The following is a 12,857-nucleotide window of genomic DNA, read 5'->3' as shown; positions in this document are numbered from 1 at the left end:
CCGGGGTGAAGCGGCAGACAGCGTCCCACATGCCTTTAGCGTCCGAGGCAACGAGACTCCCCACCAGCCAGCCTGTTAGCCTTCTGGATTAAAGCTAACACTCCCTCTTCCCAGCATGTCTGAGCACTCGGAGAGAGGAGAAAATGGACGCCATAGCCGCAAGTCCTCCAGATCATCCAGCCCAGTACCTGGGGGACAGGGGTCTACAACTGGGTGAGACAAACCCTTTTTTTCCTTTATTAATGGGAATGTATATTTACTTTGTAGGGATCCTGTACAAGCTCTAGATCCGGGGGAAAGGCACAATCTAAGAAACATCATAAGGAATGCTCTGAGTGCAAGACTCCCTTAAAAGATGATTATACCAGATCCATATGCCCTTCTTGTGTAAATAATCTGGTAGCACAAGAATCTTCTGCCTTAGCGGAAAGCATTAAGAGAATAGTTAGAGACGAAGTGCAGCTATCTCTTAAAAGTCTCTCTCAGCCAGACCCTTTATCCTTAGCCTCTACTTCGGCTGCTGTTAAAGAGAATACAGTTTGTGACCTCTCTTCCTTTAGAGAACATAATACAGAAGAGGGGGAAATACAACTAGTGTCCTCTCCTGATGAGGATTCAGACAGCGGCCCTAAAAGTAAAGCCCTGTTTCCAATAGAAGACACAGACCAGTTAATTAAGGCCATTAGAGTGTCTATAAATATGGAAGAAACTAAACAGGCCCAAACGGCAGAAGACGCGCTTTATGAGGGGTTAGCCCCTAAAAAATCTCGCACCTTTTCCCTACATGAAAGTATTAAAGCAATTATTAAAAAAGAGTGGCAAAATTGTAACGCCTGGAGTAGTGGATCCACTGGACCGTCACCAGCGATAGCACAGACCTCACCAGGGAGCGGAGTCTAAGGGGCCGCTGGTTTTCACCAGAGCCCGCCGCAAGGCGGGATGGACTTGCTGCGGCAGGCGACCCCCAGGTCGCTACCCCTGGCTTGGTTGCTAGTGACGGCAGGCGAGGCGTGACAGGAGCAGTAGGCAGGAGATAGTGCAGGCGAAGGATAGTATATGTGCATGCAGGTGGCGGACAGGACTCAGGAACAATGGGAAGGCAGCGGGCAAGGACTAGGGACTAGGACTGAGGACAGGAACAAGGGACAAGGACTAAGGTCAGGAACAACAGGGAGCTGGGCCAAACGCTATGGGAAGCATATAGAGGCTCCAACACGAGGGACAGGGCATGCTGGGATTTATAGGGAGTGATTGGGTGCAACTACCAATTAGGGATGGACTGGCCCTTTAAATCTGAGACAGCCGGCGCGCGCGCGCCCTAGGAGGCGGGGACGCGCACGCCGGCCAGAACAGACGGAGACCGGAGCGGGACGAGGTGAGGCGCCCCCCGGGGCCGAACAGACCGCAGCGCCGGGTCACTGCACAGGGACCCCGGCAGCTGCGTGGGATAGAGGGCGGTCGCGGCGGCGGCCCGGAGCACGGGACGCCGCCGCGGCCATGACAGTACCCCCCCCCCCCCTTTGGCCTCCCCCTCTTTCTAGCCTGCAGGAACCCCTTGATGAGATCTTTGTCCAGGATGTTAGCCTCGGGTTCCCAGGACCTCTCCTCAGGACCAAATCCTCTCCAGTCCACCAGGAAGAATCGTCTCCCTCTGACAGTTTTCATGGCCAGAATGTCCTTAACAACGTAGACGTCGTCAGAGACGGCTTGAGGAACAGAGAACGGAGACTTATCGGAGAACCGGTTGAGGACCACTGGCTTCAAGAGGGAGACATGGAAGGCGTTCGGAATCCGCATCGTAGGGGGCAGGCGGAGTTTGTAGGTGACAGGGTTGATGCGTTTTAGCACCGAGAAAGGACCAAGGAATCGAGGACCCAACTTGTAGCTGGGAATCTTGAGTCGAACATATTTGGCCGAGAGCCAGACTTTGTCACCTGGAAGAAAATTTGTGGCAGGTCTCCTCTTCTTATCAGCCTGGTCCTTCATGCGTTCAGAGGCTTTGAGTAAGGACTGTCGAGTTTGTTCCCAGATCGACTGCAGGTCAGATAACAACTCCTCCACGGCTGGGACCCCAGAGGATGGAGAGAGAGGCAGAGGAGGACGAGGGTGATGCCCGTAGACCACATAGAAAGGAGACTTGCCTGTGGAACTCGAGTCCAGATGGTTATAGGAGAATTCCGCCCATGGAAGTAGATCGGACCAGTTGTCTTGGCGGCTGGACACAAAATGACGTAGGTAGTTACCCAGGATCTGATTGACTCTCTCCACTTGCCCGTTGGTCTGGGGATGGTAGGCCGATGAGAAGTCCAGCTTCACTTGGAGCTGCGAGCAGAGGGCACACCAAAACTTGGAGACAAATTGAGAGCCTCGGTCGGACACAATGTGAAGAGGAAGTCCATGCAGGCGGAAGATGTGTCGGAAGAACAACTGAGCCAGACGAGGAGCAGAGGGTAGTCCAGGAAGGGCCACGAAGTGAGCCATTTTAGAGAAGCGGTCAGTCACCACCCAAATGACTGTATTGCCCGCAGATGGGGGTAGGTCCGTGATGAAATCCATCCCAATGTGGTGCCAGGGATGGTCCGGGACTGGCAAGGGCAAAAGTAGGCCGGCAGGTCTTTGACGGGGAGACTTATTCCTGGCACAGACTGCGCAGGAAGCCACAAAGTCCTTGACATCCTGGAGGAGATTGGGCCACCAGTAGTGACGGGAGATCAATTGCCCGGTCTTTAGAGCTCCTGGATGCCCAGCCACCAAAGAGGAATGCCCCCACTTCAAGATACGTTTTCAGAGTGCGGGGCGCACATAAGTCTTACCGGGAGGCAGTCTCTGCAGGGCAGAAGTGGCAACTGGTACTAGGCGATCGGGAGGTATTATATGACGAGGAGATTCCTCTTGCCCCATGACATCGGGATAATGCATCGGCCTTTATATTCCTCTCGGCTGGACGGAAATGAATGGTAAAGTTGAACCGAGAGAAGAAAAGGGACCACCTGGCCTGCCGGGGATTGAGGCGTTGAGCCGATTGGAGGTAGAGGAGGTTCTTGTGGTCCGTGTAGATGTTAACGGGATGTTTAGCCCCCTCTAGGAGATGACGCCACTCCTCCAGTGCCAACTTAATAGCCAGGAGCTCACGGTCTCCAATCGTATAGTTCCTCTCGGCAGGGGAGAAAGTCTTAGAAAAGAACCCGCAGGTTCTGGTCTTGCCTGATCTGTCCCTTTGCGAGAGGACGGCTCCTGCGCCCACAGAAGATGCATCGACTTCAAGCGAAAACGGCCTGGTGACATCCGGACGGACTAGAGCAGGAGCAGAGGCAAAGGCAGACTTTAGGCTATTGAAGGCTTGTTCGGCCTCAGGAGGCCAACGTCTGGGATCCGCCTTCTTCTTGGTGAGAGCCACTATGGGTGCGACCAGGGTCAAGAAGTGAGGGATGAATTGCCGATAATAGTTGGCGAATCCAAGGAAACGTTGGATAGCTCTAAGTCCCACAGGGCGTGGCCACTGGAGGACAGCTGAGAGCTTGGCCGGATCCATCTGTAGACCCTGGTCGGAGACGATATAGCCAAGAAACGGAAGACTGCGCTGATGGAAAACGCACTTCTCTAGCTTGGCGTACAGATGATTCGCCCGTAGTCTTCGCAGGACCTGACGCACTTGTGCCACATGAGTTCGCTGGTCAGGGGAGAAGACCAAAATGTCGTCAAGATAGACAATGACGCAGACATAGAGGAGGTCTCGGAAGATATCGTTCACAAATTCCTGGAAGACCGCTGGGGCATTGCATAGGCCGAATGGCATGACCAGATATTCGTAGTGCCCATCCCTGGTGTTGAAAGCGGTCTTCCATTCGTCTCCTTCACGAATACGGATCAAGTTATACGCTCCCCTGAGATCCAGCTTGGAGAAGATCCTAGCTCCACGAAGGCGGTCGAATAGTTCGGGGATTAGCGGAAGAGGATAGCGGTTCTTGACAGTCACCTTATTTAAGCCCCGGTAGTCTATGCATGGGCGGAGGGAACCGTCCTTCTTCTGCACAAAGAAAAATCCAGCGCCAGCGGGAGACGTGGATTTACGAATGAAGCCCTTCTGTAAGTTCTCCCGGATGTAGGAGGACATGGCTTCAGTCTCGGGCACAGAGAGGGGGTATACTCGACCCCGTGGAGGAGAAGTTCCTGGAAGAAGGTCTATAGGGCAATCATAGGGCCGATGAGGTGGTAGGGAGTCCGCCTCCTTAGCCGAGAAGACATCAACGAAGTCTTGGTAATCCTCCGGTAGTCCAGACAGAGGCTTGGCGTAAGCAGGTGACCTCGTAGAGCATTTGGGTTGAGGAGACCTCAGGCACCTATTTGGACAGTCCTGGCCCCAACTGAGAACCTCTCCAGTTCTCCAGTCAAGCTTAGGGGTATGTAATTGCAGCCAAGGAAGACCCAGCAGGATGTTAGAAGAGGAATGGTGCAAGACGTAGAAGGAGATCCTCTCCTGATGTAAAGCGCCCACCTGGAGGATTAAGAGAAACAGATTGCTGAACTCAGGGAGATCAGCCAAACAACAACACCGCCGGCTGCTAGTGAAAGCGCTCAATGCAGTGAAGTCCTAGGTGCATTGCCCCCTGGGAAACATGAATATGCAAAAGAGGAGTCCGTGGAGCCTCATTGAAGAGTCTCAAAACACAGGACTAGCCAGATATCCCTCCGGGAAGGACCCAGCCAAGGGGCAGCTCCTGTTAGGAAACTACCAAATCCACCATATTAAGTGGCCCTATAAGTCAATGTAATGACAAGGGATAAACCAAGGCTAAGTAACCATCCACATACACCTGGAGGATTAGGGGTACAGTCTGGCAGTGTACCGCTTCGTTAAGAATCTCGCCCGTGACCGAAGAGATAGACCGGGATTGGGCTAGCTGCATCACGGGTAGCCGCCATCTTTGGACCAAGGAAGCAGAAATGAAACTGCCAGCAGCGCCAGAGTCGATGAGGGCAGTGGTCTGACGAACTTGCCCAGAGGGTGTCTGGATGGAGACTGGCATAGTCAACCTTGGAGAGGTGGCATTCACACCTAGGGAGGCCTCTCCCACCGGACCTAGGTGCGAGCGTTTCCCGGACGCTGAGGACGTTGGGGACATCTCTGCCGATAGTGGTCAGCGCCACCGCAATAGAGGCAGAGATTCAGGTCCAGTCGACGAGTCCTCTCATCAGTTCTCAGGCGAGCACGTTCCACCTGCATAGGAACCTCTGGAGACGACTGGGACATGGGAGCAACGGGATTCTGGAACACCGGTGCCAGCCGAGGATGGCGACGGGGCAGACTCAGACGCCGTTCTTGCCGGACCTCCTCCTCTCTCTCGGAAAACCTGGTGTAGACTCTGGTAGCCAGTAGGATGAGTTCGTTCAAAGAGGTAGGCAGGTCTCGGGCAGCGAGCACATCCTTCACTTGACTGGACAGGCCCTTTTTAAAGGTGGCAATCAGAGCGGCCTCATTCCAGTCTAGTTCCGCAGCCAGGGTGCGGAACTGGATGGCGTAATCACCAACGGAGGAAGTTCCTTGGGATAAATTGAGGAGAGCAGTCTCAGCCGAAGACGCACGGGCAGGTTCCTCAAAGACAGAGCGGAACTCATCCAGGAAGATTCGGAGATTGGCAGCAACCGGATCATTACGGTCCCATAGTGGTGTGGCCCAGGATAGAGCTCTACCCTCCAATAGGCTGATAATGAAAGCCACTTTAGAGCGCTCGGTGGCAAACTGACTGCTTAGAAGTTCGATATACATAGTGCATTGGGTCAAGAATCCTCTGCACAACTTGGGGTCACCTCCATATTTACTTGGGAGAGCCAGTCGTAGTTTTGAAGAGGCTGCAGGAGGTGATGACTGCTGAGCTGTGGCATGCTGCTGTACGGCTGCAGTCAGTTGTTGGATCAGCTGTGACTGTTGCTGGATCTGTTGAGCCTGTAGGGCGACCACTCGGGCTACTTCGCGGATATCAGGCACCTCGCCGGGATCCATGGTTGGAGCCTACTGTAACGCCTGGAGTAGTGGATCCACTGGACCGTCACCAGCGATAGCACAGACCTCACCAGGGAGCGGAGTCTAAGGGGCCGCTGGTTTTCACCAGAGCCCGCCGCAAGGCGGGATGGACTTGCTGCGGCAGGCGACCCCCAGGTCGCTACCCCTGGCTTGGTTGCTAGTGACGGCAGGCGAGGCGTGACAGGAGCAGTAGGCAGGAGATAGTGCAGGCGAAGGATAGTATATGTGCATGCAGGTGGCGGACAGGACTCAGGAACAATGGGAAGGCAGCGGGCAAGGACTAGGGACTAGGACTGAGGACAGGAACAAGGGACAAGGACTAAGGTCAGGAACAACAGGGAGCTGGGCCAAACGCTATGGGAAGCATATAGAGGCTCCAACACGAGGGACAGGGCATGCTGGGATTTATAGGGAGTGATTGGGTGCAACTACCAATTAGGGACGGACTGGCCCTTTAAATCTGAGACAGCCGGCGCGCGCGCGCCCTAGGAGGCGGGGACACGCGCGCCGGCCGGCACAGACGGAGACCGGAGCGGGACGAGGTGAGGCGCCCCCCGGGGCCGAACAGACCGCAGCGCCGGGTCACTGCACAGGGACCCCGGCAGCTGCGTGGGATAGAGGGCGGTCGCGGCGGCGGCCCGGAGCACGGGACGCCGCCGCGGCCATGACAAAAATCCAGACCGTAAATACTTTGTTCCCAAATACTTCAAACGCAAATACCCCTTTGAGGAAGGTGAATGTGGTACTTGGGACAAACCACCAGCAGTAGATGCTCCTGTGGCTAAAGTGGCAAAAATCAACAGTCCCCCTTTGAAGACCTGGGGTCTTTAACGGACCCAATGGACAGAAAAGCGGACTTTTATAACAAGAAAACATGGGAAGCAGCTACAGGGGCCCTAAGAACCAGTGTGGCCAGTACTTGTGTCGCAAGATCTCTCAGAGTTTGGTTGAATGATCTAAAATCCACTCTGTCTAATGATCCATCTTGGGACAAAATCATAGAAGATTTCCCTATTCTTTCCAAAGCAGTTGATTTTCTTGCAGATGCTTCAGTAGACGCTATCAAGATGTCTGCTAGAGCAGCGTCCCTATCTAACTCTGCTAGACGGGCCCTGTGGATCAAATCATGGAAGGGGGACATTGCCTGTAAGGGGAAGTTATGTTCTATTCCCTGTAATGGGGAATTTCTATTTGGACCCGTATTGGATTCTTTGCTAGAGAAAGCATCTGATAGAAAAAAGGGTTTCCCCTTTCAGAGATCTCAAGAATCTTCAGGGGGCAAAAGACAATACAAAAAGTCCTTTCGTCCCCGACAAGATAATAGGAAATTTAAAGTTTCAGGGAAAGGGAAAGGATTCCTGTTTAATAAATCCAAGGATGACAAACCTAAACCTCCCCAACAATGATGGGGTCCCGGTGGGAGGCCGTCTGACTCTCTTTGCCCAGGTCTGGAGGAACATTTCCTCCAGCCCTTGGGTACTGAGCACAATTTCTTGGGGGTTACTCTTGGAATTCAAGAGTGCCCCGAGAGTCAGATATCTTCCCACCAGGGTCTTGTCAGATCAAATAAAACAACAAGCTATAGAAGCAGAAGTCCACTCTGATAAGGAAAAATGTCTTAGTGCCAGTTCCTCCAGCAGAAATAGGACAGGGATTTTATTCTCCGTTATTTCTGGTGAAAAAACCCAATGGAACATACAGGACTATAATAAATTTGAGGGACTTAAACAAACATTTAATGTACAAGAGGTTCCGGATGGAAACCCTGAAGTCAGCAATAAACCTGCTCTACCAAAATTGCTTTATGGCGTCCATAGATTTGCAGGACGCATACTACCATGTACCTATACACCCTTCCCACCAGAATTTCCTAAGAGTTGCAGTATGCCTGAGTGGTCAGTGGGTACATCTCCAGTACAAGGCCCTACCGTTCGGCATTTCCCAGGCCCCAAGGGTCTTTACCAAAATTGTAGCGGAAATGACAGCTCACATCAGAAGAAAGGACATTCTTTTGATTCCTTACTTAGACGATTTCTTAATAGTTGCAAATTCAGCATCTCTTCTCCATCAACAGCTCTCAGAAGTGTCTTCAGTGATCAAATCTCTGGGTTGGAATATAAACATCAAGAAGTCCAACTTCATCCCATCCCAGCAGTGCATTTTTCTGGGAGTCCTCCTGGACTCACAACAACAAACATCCTTTCTCCCTTCAGCAAAACAGGACACTCTCAGATGCCGCACTCAGGACTTATTTCTGAACCCCTACCCCACTTTCAGGGGTGCAATGTCAGTACTAGGTCTCCTAACATCCTGCATCCCGGCGGTGCTGTGGGCCCAATTTCACACAAGGACACTTCAAAACGACATACTCCAAAATTGGGATGGGAATCAGAGTTCCCTGAACCATACGTTCAGATTATCAGCAGAAGCCAGACTAAGTCTCCTTTGGTGGCTGGAGCCAGCCAATCTCTCCAGAGGGGTCAGGTGGTCTCCAAATCACCAGGTCAGAATTACCACAGATGCCAGCCCATGGGGATGGGGGGCACACTCAAGCCAGCATCATCTACTCCAGGGTCCATGGCCTCCTCACGTCACCCACCACTCCTCCAACTTCAAAGAGCTATATGCAGTACTCCTAGCCCTAAAAGAGCTATCCCCTCAGATATTATCACAGGATGTATTAATTTACTCGGACAATTCTACTACAGTGGCGTATCTCAACAAACAGGGGGGAACCAGATCAGAGACTCTGTTAAACCTTTCATCACAAATCTTCTCTCTAGCAGAACAGAATCTCTCATCTCTTGTGGCGGTCCATCTCAAAGGCTCCCTAAATCAGACAGCAGATTATCTCAGCAGAACTCATCTCCTACAGTCAGAGTGGTCTCTGAACAGAGAAGTCTACGACCTAGTCATAAAAAGGTTTGGTTCTCCGACAATAGACCTGTTTGCAACCAAAACCAACAGGAGACTACACAGATTCTGTTCTCTCAACCCTCGGGATCATCCGACAGCAGTCGATGCTTTTTCCCTTCACTGGGGTTTGGAAAAGGGCTATGCATTTCCGCCACTCAGACTAATCCCCAGAGTGATAAAGAAAGTAATCGGGGACAAAGCAACGATAATTCTAATCACCCCCTTCTGGCCGAGGAGGCCATGGTTCACGGTTCTCAGACAGCTCTCACTGACTACACCATGGGTACTGCCAGACAGGGAGGATCTCCTCGTCCAGGGACCAGTCAAGCATCCGGGGGCACCCCACTTGCACTTGACAGCCTGGATGCTGAAAGGGTAATTCTAGGAGGTAGGGGTCTGTCGGATGATGTTATTAATACCCTATTGGCTAGCAGGAAGGATGTAACCTCCATTTATTTAAGAGTCTGGAAAGCCTTCCTGAGGTTCGCAGATGGTAGACAGGATCCATTAGGCAAACCCAACATACCCCTAATTTTAAGTTTTCTTCAAGCAGGACTGGATAAGAACCTAAGACCCAGTACTCTTAAGGTTCAAATCTCAGCACTTAGCTCCTTTTTAGACTATAAATTGGCAGAAAACTCGTTAATCAAAAGATTCATCACAGCGGCAGTCAGATTAAATCCCTCTAAAAGAGTGACAGTGCCCCCTTGGGATCTAAATCTAGTTCTAGATTCTCTCACAAATCCGCCATTTGAGCCGCTAAATGACCTTACCTTAAAAATATTGTCTATTAAACTAGCCTTCTTATTGGCCATTACTACTGCCCGTAGGGTAGAAGAACTGCAGGCCCTCTCAGCATATCCACCCTACACTCAAATTCTAGACGATAGAGTCATCATGAAAACCCTACCTTCATTTTTGCCCAGGGTGGTTTCCGAATTTCACAAGAATCAACAGATTGTTTTGCCCTCATTTTGTGACAATGCTACAAACAGGGGGGAACAAACTTATCATTCACTTGACGTTAGAAGATGCCTCCTTAAGTATCTGGAGGTTACACAAAGTTTTCGTTGTTGTGAAAATTTATTACTCCAATTCTGGGGTCCCAACAAAGGCAAAGCTGCGTCTAAACCTACAATTGGTAGATGGATCAGACAAGCCATTACTATGGCATATACAGCCCAAAATAAGACCCCTCCTGCTTATTTTACGGCCCATTCCACTAGGGCAGTAGCTACCTCCTGGGCAGAACGGGCTGATGCTTCCTTAGACCAAATATGTAGGGCAGCCACATGGTCTTCGGTCCATTCATTCCTAAGACAGTATAGGTTACAACTAAACCCTATATCAGATTTGTCCTTCGGCCGAAAGGTTCTTTCGGCTGTGGTCCCGCCCTAGAGAGGATTACTATTCTAGTCCTCCAGGGGTGCTGTCATTGGGCGTCAGGGTAAAAGCACGATTACTAACCGGTAATCTTGTTTTCATTAGCCCATGACAGCACCCCTCATCTAAACCCTACCCTATTATGTTTTTTGCCAAATATTATTTATATATTAGTTCTTTTAGTTTATTTCCACTCCGCTGGAATACTTGTTTAGAACTGAGGTGTGGAGAGGCGTGTCAAGATTTTATCTTCACAGGTTTCCTGTCCTGCGGTGGGAGGTCCTCTCCAGGGGTGCTGTCATGGGCTAATGAAAACAAGATTACCGGTTAGTAATCGTGCTTTTTTCACATACTCAGCTCTGCTGTTCTTTGTTGTAGCAGAGGCCAGGGTTTCACTCCCCTGGCTGTTTCGCATAGGTGTTGGGTGTGTGCACTGATTATTGATTGACAGCTGACTTACCAGTTAGCTCTCTGTATCTGGCAGGACCTGGAGCCTCAACCCCAATCAAGTCTGGGGCTGGGACTTCAGGCTCCATAAATATCAGACCTGTGGTCTCATTTCTTACCTGCGATAGAACCTGGTTCCTCCTGTGTATCTTGACCTAGCATTACTCTGACTTTGTACTTCTGATGCCTGACCTTTTGGCTTGGACCTCGACTATTCTTTGGATCACGATTTTGTAGCTATACTGACCGGCTGTTACCGACTCGGACCTCTGAGTTTCCCTTGCTTGTTTGTTAGTCTTGTCTCTGTTTTTCGTGTATGCACTTTGCCAGGTTAGGGAACGCCGCCCAGTTGTCCGTAGCTACTTAGGGCTGTTGTGGCAAGCAGGTAGGGCCAGCTGGGGTGGGTGCTAGGGCTGCACTCGTCTTGTTTTCCCAGACCCCCTACTTGACATTATCGCAGGCCCTTACCTAAGTCACTCCCAGCGGTTCGGCATGAGTACTGATACTACGGTCGCCGACCGCCTTGATGAGTTGACCACCCAGCTCAAGGGTGTAGCCGGTTTAGTGGCTCAGTTGTCCAGCCGGGTGGACAATCTGTCTCAGGCTACGTCTACGTCTACTGTGACACAGACCCCTGTGACAGCACCGGTTCAGGTAGTACAACATAAGACCAAAATGGTACTACCTGACCGGTTTGATGGAAATACGGACAAATTTCGGACTTTCAGGGAGTCATGCTATCTGTATTTCCTTTTTAACCCTTTCGTCTCGGACGCCGAAAGGGTTGCTCTGGTCATTTCCCTCCTTCAAGGTCCGCCCCAGGATTGGGCCTTGACCCTTGCTCCTGGGGCTCCGGAGTGGAATTCTGTGGAAACATTCTATTCCTCCCTGGGCCAGATATATGATGATCCAAACCGGGTCGCCGTGACAGAATCCCATCTTTTGACCATCCAGCAGGGACGTCGCACCGCGGAAGAATACTGCTCCGAATTCCGCCAGTGGTGCACCGTGACTGGATGGCAGGATTCTCCCTTGAAGACCTTGTTTCGACAGGGTCTCTCTGACCCCATAAAAGATGTCATGGTTAGTCACCCCACCCCTGACTCCCTTAGTGCTTACATGACGCTAGCCATAACCATTGACTAAGGGAGAGGAAACAAGAAAAGATGGGGTTGACTAACATACAGTCAAGGTCCAGCCAGCTTCCCACACCCTTTCTCAAAGTGACGGAGACATCTCCTCCTCCCATGACCTCTGACGAGCCTATGGTCTTGGGATCTGCCTCGGCCCGAAGGAGATATCGCCTGGAGCACTCTCTCTGTTTATACTGTGGGAAACCGGGTCACTACTTGAAGAACTGTCCGTCCAAGCCTCCACAGAAGTCTGGAAACTCCAGTGCTTGAGTGATGGTCCGGAGGGTCACTCAAGCACACAGGTACCTCCCAAAAAATTTGATAAATTTCTTCTACCTGTGACTTTAATGTCTAAGGATGTTGTTCTTTCGTGCTCTGCTATGATTGACTCAGGTGCCGCCCTGAGCTCCATTTGTACCTCTGTAGCAGAGTCGCTAGGTCTTGACTTGGTTCCACTATGCTGTCCCTTCACAGTGGCGGGTGCGGATTCTGCCCCTCTAAGGGGTGGAGCAGTTAAATTTCGTACTCCTGAGATTTCCATACAGCTTGGGTGTCTTCACCGTGAAGAAATTTCTTTCTTTGTTTTAGATAAGCTAGCCGCTGATATCATACTAGGATTACCATGGCTACGTCAACATAACCCGGTATTTGACTGGAGGACCACCGAGCTAGTTAAGTGGGGTAACTCCTGTGGTTCTCATCTCATCTTATCACGTTCCAGAATTTATCTCTGATTTCTCCGATGTGTTTGAGGCCATTGCTGACGCCTTGCCTCCCCACCGTCCGTATGACTGTGCCATCGATCTCGTTTCAGGGGCCAAGTTCCCTAAAGGCTGTATTTTTAACTTGTCTCCCCCTGAGCGAGAGTCGATGCGCCAGTACATACAGGACAGTCTGAGGAAGGGTCACATTCGGCCCTCGGTGTCACCCATGGGTGCTGGCTTCTTCTTTGTAAA

Source organism: Dendropsophus ebraccatus, chromosome 11 (genome assembly GCF_027789765.1).
Source record: "Dendropsophus ebraccatus isolate aDenEbr1 chromosome 11, aDenEbr1.pat, whole genome shotgun sequence".
Taxonomy (NCBI): Eukaryota; Metazoa; Chordata; class Amphibia; order Anura; family Hylidae; genus Dendropsophus; species Dendropsophus ebraccatus.
Note: the sequence above shows the minus strand (reverse complement) of the source record.